Raw genomic sequence first — 13,561 nt, forward strand, 5'->3', positions numbered from 1 at the left:
GTTAAACTAAGCAGGATGTCAAAGCTTAGCCGGTGCTGGGCTGGGGCCCTGCTTACACAACTAGCAGGTCTTCTCCAAGGACCCCAGCCTCGGTCTCACCCTACCAGCGACCTGACCAAAGACTAGGATGCTACCTGGCACAGGCCCACTGGTCAGCTTGGATGGCCCCAGCCAGACACCCCAATATCCAGGGCCGGGAGCTCGCTCAGTGTTTGGAGGTCTGTGCCTCAGAGCCCCAGGGATGTTCCTCCATCCCCTCCCTATCACCCTTCCACTTCCCGGTCCTCCTTCCTCCCTCCCTGCCCTCCCCTCCCTCTCTCCCCCTCCCTCTCCCTCCCTCCTCCTCCCCCTCCCTCCCTCCTCCTCCCCCTTCAGCGCTATCCCTGCCCTTCAGAGCCCTGCTCCCCTACGTCTCCCTCTCTCTCCAGCTTCTCTCACTCCCTGCCTCTCCTTTTCTCTCTCCAGTTCTTTCCTCCCCACCTCACCCTGTCTAAGGGAGGGGCCGCCAGGGGCCGGTGATTTGCAGCTCCCCAAGCAGCCATCTCTCTGCAGCTGCACATCTGGGTCATTAGGACGCTCTGGAAAACCGGGGCTGCCGGAGCCCCTGCTCCCATCCGTCCTCCCCTCCCTTCTTCCCCCTCCTCCCCATCTTCCTCCCTCCTCCAAACTCCTCCAACCTCCCCCCCTCCTCCTCACCCTCCTTCCTCTTCCTCCTTCCTGCATCCTCCCACCCCCACCTCCCAGCTCAAGCCAGTATTTTTAGCTCGCTGCTGTGCATTAGCGTGCAGGAGCGCTCCTGGTGAAGCCTGGATGAGGTTTTATCTGTTGTGACAGCCCCAAGGGCAGCTGGCAGACTTTTCCCCCTCTTAAGTTTGGAGCGCGCTCCCTCTCCCCCGGGTCAGAGCCTCAGCTGGATGGGGGGCAGGGTCTCGGCCGGGTTTGGAGCCCAGGCGCCGCGTCCAGGCTGAGTGCCTCCCTCCGCCTCCCCCTCCCCGCCGCCTCCCCTCCCCGGCGCCCCCTCCCTCCGCCTCCTCCCCAGGCCTCCGGGCCTTTGTCTCTGGAAGACACCGCCGCGGAGCGCTGCCCGCCCGCACGCTGGGCTCCCGCGGCCCCGCAGCTCTTCCCTCCCTTTTCTCCTCATTTACTCCTTTCCTTGGGCTGCTTCTCTCAAGGTTCAATCCCTCTCCGTTTGTGCCTCTCCTTCCCTGCCTCCCTCTCCTGATCTCTCTCTTCCCTCCCTCTCTCTCTTCCCTGCCTCCCTTTCCACCTCCCTCTTTTTCTCCTCTCCCCACACCCCTCCTCCCTGCCTTTAGGGAATGGAACAGATTCCCCAGTTAGAGCACGGACCCCAGCCTCCTTCCCTGTCCCTATTTCCTTCTGCCCTTGGCGGGCTCCTCCTGGACCACAGGACGGGGGGACTGTGAAGGGCCCTGGGCTTGAGGGTTCCTGGAGCCCCCTTCTCCAAGGTTAACCTTGGGTGGATGCCCAAGCCCTTCCAGGACTCCCTAGGGTCCAGCCTGGCCCCAGTGGGATGGCATCGCCCAGGACAGCCCTGCTCCTCCTGGGACTGCCCCGTGGGTTGGGTCCAGACATAGGCAGAGTCCTCTTGACCCAGATGCTCTGTGTCCATACTGGGTAGGGGGAGAGTCTTCTCAATGCACCTCCCTTCTCCTTCAGCTTGGCACAAACCTAAACTTAACCTTGTGAATGACCATTTGAGATAAGCGACCCTTTGTCCATTGCACTTTACAGTTTACACATTTCTCTGTTCCTTGTCACAGCAACTGTGCACCGCAGACCGGATTTTATCATCCCTCGCGACAGAGGAGGCACACGGGACCAAAGAGGCCAAGCGGCTCTGGCACAGAGGCCCGACCTGTCTGGTCTGACACCTGCAGCCCAGGCCGCGCATCCTCTGAGCACGTCCTCCCACGCTAAGCTCAGCACCTTTCGGAAAGCACTGAGGCTCAGAGAGGCAAAGTCCCTGCCCAAGGTCACAGAGCCCAGCTGACACAGGGAGAAGAGGGGTTGGGGGGCCCAAGGGCAGGGAGCCTGAGGCCCTGATGGATTCCAGCAACAGCCTTCCCCCCAGGTCAGGTGGGGGTGGGGGCTAAGGGAGACAGCCTTTGGCCCCGAGCCTCCCCCAGTCCCAGGGCTGACTCTGGATGTCAGGTGGAGAAAGCACTGGCCCGTCTAAGGGCCCCAGCCTTAGCCCACACCTCCGCTCAGGGCCCCCAGCTGTACTCTGGGCTCAGCTCCCCCCTCCCCCGCCCCTCCCTGTCGCCCCCTCCTCTCCTTGCTCCTCCTGGTCTCTCCCCATCCAGCCCATCAGGGCTCTGCTTTCATGATTCTCTGATTCTCGCTGCCAGACCGGCCCCTTGCTGGTGTCCCTCTTTCCCTTCTGTTGTCTCCCCCTCTCTCTGAGCTCCTCTCTCCAGCTTTCAAGCTTCCTCCTTCTCTCTGTGTATTTGTGTCGCTGTCTCTGCCACCCAGCCCTCTGCTCTGTCTGGATCTCTCTCTCCCTCCCTCCCTCCCTCTTCCATCCACTGCTTCTGCCCACCCCAACACAACACACACACACACACACACACACACAGACCCCTGCCCATCGTGACAGCATCAGTGATGGAGGTGAGGGCTGGCCCCACCCAGGAGTAGGCAATGAGAGAAGACCCCATGCTCCCACCCCTGGAGGCACCTCCCTGCTCAGCCTAAGCTATGGTTGGGGTGCGCTGGGGTCCTGGGCTGGGTAACTCCAGTGGTTTGGCAGCTGCATTTTCAGAGGCTCTAGGGCAAGGGTTACCCCTGACCAGGCCAAAGCCTCTGGAAGGCGGCATATCCAGAGCACCCTCACCACACTGCAGGGACGCGGCAGTCAGGCAGCCCTGCCGGCAGAGGGGTCAGATCTGGGCTGGGACAGCAGAGATTGTAACAGGGAAGTGATGTGAGGGGAGAGTTGTTGCTCAGAGTCGGCGATGCTCCCTGCTCTGGGTTTGCCCAGCTCCATGTGGACTCAGAAGGCCTGGCCAAGGACCTGCCACACCAGAGTTCTTAGGCCCCCTGCTACCCCACTCCTCCCTCCTGTTCTCCTGGGTACCTGGGAGCCTGGGACCTGGAGTCCAAAAGTCCTGGGTTCAAATCTCATCCCCTCTCACTAGCTGAGCAACTTTAGGGGTGACTGACTCTGTCCCTGGGTTCTTTACCTGTAACTTGGGGATAAGGTAGCTGCCACCCTCAGGACCATTGTGAGGACCCAGTGGGGCCCTCCAAGTGAGGCACCTGGCCCATCTCAGGTGTAGGTACCTGCGGGAGCTGCCATTCGCCTGATGCCCGATTTCTCTGTCTTTCTGACGACCCCAGTTGAATGACATCAGCCTTGAGTTGCAGTCCTGGCTCTACCACTTGAACAAGTCATTAGATCTATGGGGCCTCAGTTTTCTCCTCCTAAAATGGGGCTAATGATAGTCCAACCCTCATGGGCTGCGCTGAGATGATCCAGGAATACTCCTCGCTCAGTGAGTGTTGAGGGTCCCAGTGAGAGCGGTTGGCCGAAAGCTGTTTTGTTTCACCTGCTGCGTGTTCTAAATATTCATTCCTACCCTCTGCCCTCCAGCCCTTATGAAATGTTCTGTCTCAGGGCCTAGGGCTCAGGAGTCCTGTCCCCCTTAACCCTTTGTGTGCCCAGGCAGAGGCTGGGGCGGGGAGGGGGCGGGTAATGGGGCCTGTATGAGCTGAGCCCGTGCTGTGAGCCCCTCCCCAGCTTGGACACGGCCCCTGGGCACTGGGAGGTTGTTCTTGCCGGCCTGGCTTTGTCCCCAGATTGGCAGCTGACCAAGGAGAGGAGGGGCAGGGGCTTGAGGGAGGGCCAAGTCAGAGGAGGAGAGGGAAGAGGAACAATGTTCTCAAGGCCCAGAGTCCCGGGGGCACTGCTCCCTCCTCCCGCTTCGTGAGGGAACCTTCGCATCTCCATGAGCAGGGGAGGGGTGGCTGGAGGACCCCAAGTCTAAAGGAGGATCGAACCGGGCTTGGTCCCCAACCTTGCAGTTACCATTCCAGCTCCAATAGTGAAACCCTCCTTCCTCAGGCCGTGCGCCTCCTTCCTCCCCATCACACCTGTACCTCTCCCTGACTTTCCATTTGTTTATAAACCTTCAGCTCCTTGGGACTTGGTCTTATTTCTGGCTGCGTCCCTGGTACCGGTGCACTGAGGAGTGACTAATGGTTGGTGAGTGAGTGAATGAGTGAGTGAGAGGGACTCATCGAGTGGCTGGGGGTCAGCCTGGCTCTTTCTAGATGATGAGTCTCTGTGGTGCCAAGGATGGATGCTGCTCAGCCCTGGGTCTCCTTTGAAGGCCATAGGTAGCCCTGCTGGAGGCTGGAACAGCCTGTGCTTTAGGGCCCAGCTGCGGAGGCAGCCGTGGCTTCATGTCCTGACACTTATAGTAGAGGAAGAGTGAAGGGCTGGGGTGAGGGGTGTCCTTCGCCCTGTGCAGAACTGGGCCATCTGCATCCACCGGGGTCACAGCCCGTACTCTTGTGTTTCAGGGTTGGCAGTCATTGCCGACCTCGACGTCCTTCTCCATCCCCAGGGCTACTGGACCTGTGAGGCAAGGGCCCTTCCCTCCCTGCTTTGGTTTCTTTCCCCATTTCCATGTGCCTCTGGCCCCACCTGCCTCCTGTTTGGGGCTAATTCCTGTGGGCACTCAGCCCCCTAGCCATGCCTGGAGCTGCCAGTCTCGCCCTTTCCCCTCCCCGCTCTCCCACAGGGAGATCCTTCGCACCTGCTGTTCCCTCTGCTGGGAATGCCGTTCCTCTTGCTCTTAGCTTGGCTACTTCTGAGATATCTCCCCTCCTCCAAGGCAGCCCCAACCACTTTACAGTGTGTGCCCCGATTATCCTCTTGAAGAAGAGACTCGTCTCTGTTGCACCGAGCACATCTCCTCATAGTGTTTCTCTTTGCTCGTCCCCTGCCTATCTCCTCCTTAGAAAGTCAGCTCCAAGCCGGCTGGGCTAGAGTCTGGCTTGCTTATCATTGCCTCCCTGGTGCCTGCACAGTGCGTAGCAGGAAAGAATCATTGCACGCCAGGACCTTAGAGCAAGGCTTAGCATACCGTGCAGATAATAGCAAATAAATGGACAAACAGATGGGCCAAGGACTGGACCAACAAGAGGGTAGGCTTTTCAGCTGCCTGGGTTTGTACCCTCCCACTCTTGGGCAAATTGTCTCTTTGGGCCTCAGTTTCCTCATCTGTAAAATGGGGATAACAGTAGTGCTAACCTCGTCGGGTGGTTGTGTGTATTAAATGACAGCATCTGATCATTCTAAGTGCACAATATGTGCGTATCAAATAGGCTTTTCAGACATCCCTTGTCCAAAGGCCAACTCTTGATTCCCCACCCAGCCCCATCCCCACTTCTATAGTCTTCATCTCAGGAAATGGTACCTCCCACCGTTCTTGACACTGCAGTCATCCTTGGCTTTTTTCTTTCTTCCACACCCACATCCGATCCTTTGTCAAATCATGATGGCTCTACTTGAAATAAACCCTGAATCCAGCCATTTCTGTCTCTCCCACTGCTGCTGTCCCCAACCAGGCTACCACCATCTCTCCCCTGGACTCCATCGGCTCCTAACTTCTCCCAGCCTCCTTCTGGCTCCTTTAGTCTTTGATCCACTCAGAAACCGGAGAGATTCTTTAAAAACACAAATTGGCCCCTGGCTTGCACTCCCCTTGACCCGTCCTCCATTGGCTTTAGGTTTATCTAGGAAAAATCTGAGTCCTCAACAAGACCTGCATGTACTCCCTCTGCAGCCCTCAGGGCACCGGGATGGGCTACCTCAGGTCCTTTGCACTTGCTGTTCCCCTCTCCACAGGGCTCTCCCCCTCCCTTCACCCAAGTCACATCCATTGTCATCTCCTCACTGCCCTGACCTCCCTCTCCAAACTCCAGCCCTTCTGTTGTCTGGCCTAGCCCCCTAGCCCCTCCTCTGTTTTCATTTTCTCTCTAACTTGTCTTGCTCCCTGGCTCTTAGTATTGACCTGTTTCTTTGTTCTTTGTCACTTTCTTCCCTAGAACGTGAGCCGCACAAACGCAGCGCAGGGAACTGCATCTTGCCGTCCACTGCCTCCTGGTGCACAGGACGGTGCCTGGCAAGAGCACGTGCTGGTTGAGAGCCATAATTGGACAAATGAATGAGTGAGTGCTATTATCATTCTTGCTCTGCAAAAGCTGGAGAAAGATAAGTAGAGGAGGGAGTTAATGTGATTGTGTCTAATAAGAGAAAATCCAGTGGCCTGACCCTGCCTGTCTTCTGCCAGAGACCAGTGGGCTTTCTGTGGTCGGGGCTCAGGCTGCCTGCTGCTATGGTTACTGGGTGCTGCGGGCTCCAGAAGAAACACGAGGCCAGGCTGACTCTGCTATTCCACTCAGGTGGTCGCACATCTTCCTTGAGTGGCCCAGGTCTGGTGGAGAAAGATCACATGCAGAAATAGGTGGCTACCCCCACCTTGTCTTGCCTCCTTCATGCCAGATGGAAAGAGAAGGGCAGGACCAGCCATTCTGGAAAACAGCCCCTACTCAATCTGTGGCAAGGACCATGCTGGGCTCCAAGGGGACTTACAGGTCAGCACACTGTGGTCCCTGCCCTCAGGGAGGTTTCTGGCAGCTGGGAGGGTGTATAAAAATGGCAAATGCCTTCTCTGTGTCAGAGGGAGGAGGCAGGCACCCACGGAGCCAGCGGGAGAGCTCTCCTGTCCCCCCCTCCTGCTGCCCACTCACCCTGACACACTCCCCTGGCTTGAGGCGGGCTGGGCTCCTATGTCCACAACACTGGAATCCCAAATTCTCTGCATCCTGGAGCAGACCAAGTTCTTCCTTAACATCAGATCCAACCCGAGGCCAAGAGGTTAAAAGGTTTGCTCGAGGACTCCCAGCTGGTACAGCAGAGCTTCCAGAAGGGCGTCTGGGTCTTCCCGTGGCCCTAACTTGGCAGTGATCATCTTTCTCACTTCTCTGCCCCTTCAGCTGGACATTTCAACCCAGCTCTTCACTGCAGAGAACAGACTCCTGAGCTCCAGAAAGCCATGGGGATGGACCACAGCTCCCTAAGTAGCTCCTGCAGAGTTTGGGGGCCCAGGGCTGAGGCCTGTTACCATCACCATCACCCTCGTCCCTGTCACCACCATTATCTCCATCATCACCAGCATTATGGGGTGAATTGTGTCCCCCTCAAAAGATGTGTTAAAGCCCTACCCCACAGTACCTGAGAATGTGACTTTATTTGGAGATAGGGTCTTTACAGAGGTAATCAAGCGAAGAGGGGGTCATGAGTGTGGGCCCTAGTCCGATATGACCAATGTCCTTATAAAAAGGGGAAATGTCAACACAGAGACAGATGCAAAGGAAGACAGTGGGAAGGGAGGACACCATGTGAAGACAGAGGCTCAGAGGATTGGAGTGACCCCATCTACAAACCAGGGGATGCCTGAGCTACTAGAAGCCAGGAGAAAGGCCTGGAACGGTTTCTTCTTCAGTACCCAGTTTGTGGCTGCTCTCAGCATCACCACGACGACCGCTATCTCTATCATTGTCACCACCACCACCACCACCACCATCATGGCCATCACTGCAGCATCACCACTGTATGAGCTTCCTGGCTGCTTAACAAGTCACCGCAAACCTGGTGACTCAAAACAAGATTGCTCTCTCAGAGCTCTGGAGGCTGGAAAGCCAAAATCAAGGCGTCAGCCAAAATCAAGACTTTGGGAAGAAATCCTTCCTTGCCTGTTCCCGTTTCTGGTGGTCCCAAGCATTCCTTGGCTTGTGGCTGCATCACCCATCTCTGCCTCAGCCTGCACACGGCCTTTTCTTCCGTGTCCCTGCCTTCTGTCTCCTATAAGGACACCTGGGATGACACTGAGGCCCCACCTGGGTAATCTAGGATGATCTCATCGCAATATCCTTAACATCTACAAAGACCCTTTTACCAAATAAGGTCACATTCACAGGTTCCAGGGATTAGGCTGAACGTATATCTTTTGTGGGGGCCACCATTCAACCCACCAACCACCAGCCTCACCACCAGCATCAGCCTCTTTCCCAGCATCAGTTCAGTACTAGTAAGTACCCAGCCCTAGTCTGGGTGCTTCTCCTGTACTGTCTCCTTTATTCCTTAAGCCAACCTGAGGGCAGGTACTGTTTTTCTCTCCATTTAACACACAAGGAAACTGAGGCTCAGAGAGAATTTGCTTGTCCAAGGACTGCCTTACAACCCAGGTAGTCTGACTTCAGTGCCTCCTGCCTCACTATAGGTATCCTGCCCCTCCCCACCCCGTTCCCAAACTTCTGATCATACAGATAATTCCACAGAGGAATCTGAGTGGAGCAATGAGCACCCAAATAGGGAGCAAGGCACCTGGGTTCTGTTACTAATTAGAGGCAAATGCCAATCAGGTCTCTGCCCCTCTCTGGGTCTCAGTTTGCCCACCTGCAACACTGGAAGCGGGAGTGGTTGGTCTGGATAACCTCCAAGTTCCTCCCAGCTCTGAAGTTCTGTGATGCTGGGTGTCCTGTGCCATCTCGGTCCTGTTCCAACGCTGCCCAGGGACACAACTCTAACAACACCTCCACTTTCTAAACCTGCTACCAGAAGTGGGTTTGCTTGGAAGGCTGGCCCCGTGGGGCGAGTGCTGATGACAGAGGAGTGAAGAGCGGTGCTGGGTTTCATTGTCCCTCTGCCTTCCTGCATCACAGGGCTGGGACAAGCTACTGAGGAAGGACCAGGGGGTAGGGGTACTCTCCTCTTGGAGCCCAAGACTTCTGGTTCGTACGTTCAGGGAGGACTCGGAGGCTGAGAGCTCAAGGGTGCTGGGAACAGAGCCAAAGATAAGGATCTTGCTGCCACGCCCCAGACCCAGAGGCTTTAGCCGGGAACTGGACCCCCACACTAGACTCCAGAGAATCTGCAGAAGCGATCCTGGGGCTGGAAGAGCCCTTGTTGATCATCTAAGGCCAAGGTGACCAAATCCCAAGCACCCGCCCTCAGAAGGGGGAAAAAAACAAAAAACAGGCTGCAAGTCTGAAAACTCCGTTTCCAAAACCTGGTGTGTTCATTAGGAGTCATTTGTTCATCATAAGTATAAACATTTTTAAAAAGCAGTTTTTATAGTGTGAACTCAAGCCTTTTTCCTCTGCCCTCCTCCCTCACCTATCCAGAGCAGCAACTGTATTTCGCCTAATAATGTTCGAGAGTGGGGAGTTAAGTTAGGGACAGAACTGCAAACGTTAATTAGCAGGATGAGATGAACATCCCAGCAGGGGCTTGCAGGGTGGGGCATCCTTCAGGCCCTCTGATCCCAGTGGACATACGTCAGACAAACCCCCTAGTTGAGGGCTCTGGTGGGGTACGCAGGAGTCAGCCCAGCCAGAGTTTTTACCTGCTGAGTTAATCTCCCCTCTCCCGCCTCCGGCTGAGCCGCATCCTCTTCCAGGGCCCCAAGTCCAACCACTGGCTCTGCTCCCTGGCCTCTGCTGGTTTTGTCCCTGCAGGTGTTTGAGCAGAATGAAAACTGGCTGTGTGACCTTGGGGCAGTGGCTCACCCTCTCAGGGTACAGGAGTCTAAATGCGGAGGTTTGTTGGAAGTCAAGCCTCAGCGCAGGTGGAGTAATTCGACCCTCCTCCTGGCACACCCAGAGCTCACGTGCCAGCAGCCTGCCCTTGCTTGGTTCAGGCAAGGCTGAGAATTTTCTGGTCTTTCTCTGGTTTCCTTTCGAGTGCTTCCAACGGCAGCCGGTATGTTCCACCACAGTCCCCAGGAAACTGGTCCACGTAGGACGGAGCCTTCCCGAGAATGAAGTCATCTGTTTCTTTTTTATTTTTTGTTGCCTTTCTCCTTCAACACGAGTCACCCGGCCTCTGCAGCCTCTCCCCGCGCAAACACGCCCCGCGAGAGGGTCGGCCGGGCTGGCTGGGGGAAGGGGCGAGGAGCGAACCCAGGGGCCCAGGGCTGCCTGGGCGCCCCCTCGCAGACCCAGGCCCCGGGCCTTACCGCACCCCTGCCTCCCGCTCCCACCCGCGACTTCCCTGGGACCGCCCGAAAGGTGAGCTCCCGGGAGGCCGCCCGCGCTCCGGCGCGGCCGGCTTCGCAAACAATAACAGTAAATAACGCTCCCTTGTCAACGTAATAAAAACGGAAACGGTTACAATGTTTTTTAATAAGCGTCCGCCATCAATCTCCCTCCCTCCCTTCTCCCGGGCCGCGGGCACCGGGAGGGCGGGGCGGGGAGGAGGGGAAGGAGGGGGCACCGGGGCGCGCGGGAGGTGGCCCGGTGCCGGAGGAGGAGGACGCCGAGGGGGAGAGCGGGAGCACAGCAAGTGAGAGACGAGGGGGCGCGGGCGGCCGGGGTCACGCGCGCCAGCCGAGCCGGGAAGCGGCCGCGGTGAGTAACACCGTTGCCATGGCGACGTGGCCGCAAGGAACAGGAAGCGGCAGAAATAGCAGCCGCCGCGGCCTGCGCGCCCGGCCCCTCCCCCCGCGAGCCCGTTGCCACGGAGACCGGCCGGAGCGAGGCTGCGCGGGCGGCCGCGGCCTCCTGCGCCCTGGCCCGCGCATGCGCCCCGGGCCAGCCCCGCGTGGCGGACTCGGGCGAACTGCTGCAGCCCCGGCGCTGCCGGTACCCCAGACCTGCCTGGTCGCCCTCCTGGGTGGGAAAACAAAAGCAAAAGTGTTTGTCGTTTGCCTTTGTAAAGCAGCCCCGCCTTTGTCTCCGTCGGATTCGTTGGTTTCCAGGCGTCGAAGGCGGGGGCAGGGCCACATCAGCCGTCCGTCCCAGAGGTTTTCTGAGCGCCAGGCGCTGGGTTGCGTCCGAAACGCCGAGGGGACGCGGAGGGCTGGCCCTGTCCTCCCAAAGGCCCGGCCTGGCCCGGTCTGGCCCGGTCTAACCAGGCCTCGGGGCTGACCTTGGCCGCCTGAAGTCCTTTCTGTTTGACCTCCCCATCGGCAGTGGGGGGACTTCTCCGATGTGATGCCCAGAGGTTCTCCCTTCCTGTTGCCTGTTCGCTTTCCCCTCATCTCACCTTCCCCAGATTCTAACTGGCAGAGAGCACGGAGGGAGAAATGAAATCCTGCCAAACCCCAGGCTCTCTCCACTCCCTGTTCACCAGAAAGCTATGAAACATTCCACACACACCCCCCCCACCAAAAAGTTGAGGGAAACCTAAATGTTTGATAAACAAAAGACACTCTGCAACAACTTGTTTATGTGGAAGCCTGGCTGCAGCCCTGCACGTCCTAGGCTGTGTGTATGTGTGGGTGTGCGTGTGTGTTGAGGGGAGGGAGGGGACACAATCATCTCTAAGGATGTTTGTGCAGGATTTCTCTCCAGATTTTGTTTGTTTTTAATAAGGGTCAGAGGTCTGGGCTTCTGTGGGGAAAGGGGAAGGGTCACCTCGGATGGACAGGCCAGGAGGTCCCAGGAGGACAGGTCAGGGGGCCTGCATGCTGGGCAGGAGGCCAGGCGCCAGAGCCTTCCCATCTGGCACGGCTCCTGGCAGGCAGGGGGCGGGGTCAGTGGGCGCCTGGCTCTCTGGGCCACTCCCTGGAGTATGGCCCCAGCGAGGGCCCAGGCCAAGGACTGGGACCTCTGTCCCCTGGCCAGGACAGCTGTCATTGCCCCAGCCCCTGTCCTGGCCACACTGGCCAAGAGAGAAAAGCAAGCAGAGCAGCTCAGGTCTCCGGGGGTTTCTATAATGGAAAGGAGAAGCTTTTGGTTTTTGTATGGGGAAGACTTAGATTTTCAGCATCCAGGCTGATCAGATGGGAATGTAGGGAGTATGTGTGTGTGTGTGCGTGCGTGAGTGTGAGTGTGTGTGTGTGTGTGTGTGTGAGGGAGGAGGGTTACTGCTTCAAATCTCCTCCCCCACCCCACCAGCTTGGCTCCCCAGAGTGGCCTGGTGCAGGCTGAAGGGTTTCTGACCACTTGGTGTGGAAGGAGCTAAGGAGAGAGGGCGGGACATGGGTGATGATCCTCCTCACCTTCTTCCTCCCCACCTCCTTCCTTCCTCTTTTGACATGGAGGAGAGGGGCCCCAGCCTGGAAGGGGAAGCTTGTCTAATGATCAGAAGACTTCAGGTCCACCATGGCTGGCTTGGCATCATATTTATCCCTCTTCTTCTTGGAAGAGGAAAGAAGGACCCAGGGAGGAGGGAACTGGGAACAGTGGTTACAATGACAAGCTGCTACCTCTATCCAGAGGGCGGTAGCATGTGTTGACAACCAGGGCTTCAGATGCAGTCCTGTTGGTGAATCCCTCTGGGGCCCACCAAAGCTTGTACCTCTGGACAATATGGACAATGCAGTGCCCACCTCATTAGTTGTAATGGTCCCATTAAGTGATGCATAAAAGCTCTTAGCACGGTGTCAGGCATGGAGTAGGTGCTCAGAATGGGGCAGCTGTTATTGGACCTGGAGGGGGCTTACTACTCTCCCTGGTGTGACCTAGGATTGCTGCCCTGGGCCCTGGGCCCTGGGGTCCATCTTTGGCACGGGTTCTGCCACCAACCCACTATACAACCTGAGGCAAGTCACTTACCTTCTTGGGGCCTCGGTCTTCCCATCTGGCAGATGGGGATAATAATCACAACAAGCACTAATAGGGAACTTATTCTGTGCCAGGCGCTACACTGAGGTCTCTACGTTTCCTTATCTGATTTAGCCTTCAAAACAACCCTGAGAGGTAAGGACCAGAATGATCCCAATTTCACAGGTGAGAGGACCGAGCCTCAGAGAGGGGAAGTCACTTGCTGGGGATTTACACAGTAGGAGTGGCCCAGAACTCGAAGGCGGTCAGATACTGGATTGCCATGCACGCCGAGAGCAAGCATCACGTTGTCTGTGTTCCTATAATTCTCCCCACATTCCTACTCATCCTCTGATCTTTTCCGTGGCTCAGACCACAGCCCCTGCCTCTGCATCTACACCCTGGGCTTCAACCATTCTGGGCTCCCCTGAGACTTGCAGGAACTCAGCACTCTCAGCGAGAGATGCCCCGCAAGGGTCCACTGGTGGCTTCAGGAGGGCCAGGTGAGCCCCACACAGTCCCTGCGGTCAACCTGGCAGCTCAACACCAGTTCTCCCACTCTTTTTGTCTCTCCCTGCTATTTATATTAAAGGGTTGGGGTCCCTCATACGCCCAGGTGGACGTGTGGCATCCAGATGGTGCAGTTAATCGAGTTGGAAGCCATAAATCTCTGTTATTGTCCCAGCTCACCCTCCCCTCTGCTATGCTGTCACTTCAAGTCACTGGTGGGAGAGGCACCCCCAGCCCTGCCCACCCGCCCCAGGCACTTTGTTCCCGCTCAGGAGCCAGGCAGGAAAGAGTCCTGTTGTGGCGTCCACTGCCTGCATCTGAATCCTGGCCCTGTCCCTCCCAGGCAGTGTGGCTCCGGCCAAGCACTTCATCTCCCTGTTATCCTCAGTTTCCGCATCGCATCTGTAACTTCAGGACGGTCACAGCACCTCCCTGTCCCACCAGGTGGCCGATGTGCGTGAGCGCTCCACCC

The sequence above is a fragment of the Camelus ferus genome, chromosome 4 (assembly GCF_009834535.1).
Source record: "Camelus ferus isolate YT-003-E chromosome 4, BCGSAC_Cfer_1.0, whole genome shotgun sequence".
Taxonomy (NCBI): domain Eukaryota; kingdom Metazoa; phylum Chordata; class Mammalia; order Artiodactyla; family Camelidae; genus Camelus; species Camelus ferus.